The following is a 1,049-nucleotide window of genomic DNA, read 5'->3' on the forward strand; positions in this document are numbered from 1 at the left end:
AGAGATTGTCCACTCAGACTTATGTGGACCAATGCAAAATCCATCATTAGCAGGCAACCAATATTTTCTAACATTCATTGATGATTTCACTAGAAAAACTTGGGTTTATTTTTTGAAGAACAAAAGTGAAGTGTTTGAAAAATTTCACAATTTCAAAGCACTTGTAGAAAACCAAAGCAGGTTGCATATCAAAGTTCTGAGAACTGATAGAGGAGGTGAGTATATCTCCAAATAATTTTTACATTTTTGTAGGGAAAATGGAATTCATAAACAATTTACAGCTAGGTACACTCCGCAGCAAAATTTAGTTGCTGAAAAGAAGAACAAGACCATCATGGATATGGCGAGGAGCATGTTGAAGGCAAAGCATTTGTCAAATGATTATTGGGTTGAAGCTATACACTGTGCAGTATATATCTTGAATAGGTGTCCTACAAAAGCAGTGATGAACAAAGTGTCGGAAGAAGCATGGAGTGGGAGAAAGCAAGGTGTCACCCACATAAAATTTTTTGGATGTGTGGCCTATGCACACATTCCAGATCAGCTAAGGAAGAAGTTGAACAACAAAGGGGAGAAATGTATTTTCATTGGATACAGTGAGGAATCCAAAGCTTACAGGTTTTATATGCCATCTACCAAGAAGTTTTTTGTGAGCAGAGATGTTCAATTCATTGAGGAGGAAGCTTGGAATGGAAGCATAGAGAAAACAATGAATGTTAAAAATTGTTTGTCTCATGATGAGGATGATGAAGAGATGGCTGAAATACATCCCCAAACAGCAGCGCCAACACAAGGACAACGAGAGACACCCTTGAGGAGAAATGAGAGTGCTTCTCCAAGCACACCACAAGGAGGAAATTCAAGTGCTTCTTCAAGCACTTGCACACCAAATGAAAGAGGTAAAAAGTTCAGAAATTTAAGTGACATTTATGATGAAGGTATGAACTCTTTTTTTGCATTATATTGTCATGTTGATGACCCTATTCATTTCGAAGATGCAATTAAGGATAGGAAATGGATATAAGCTATGGATGAGAAGATGAATGCCA

Source organism: Pinus tabuliformis, chromosome J (assembly GCF_031772625.1).
Source record: "Pinus tabuliformis cultivar Carrire ecotype Pingquan chromosome J, CPIR1, whole genome shotgun sequence".
In the NCBI taxonomy this organism is placed as follows: Eukaryota; Viridiplantae; Streptophyta; class Pinopsida; order Pinales; family Pinaceae; genus Pinus; species Pinus tabuliformis.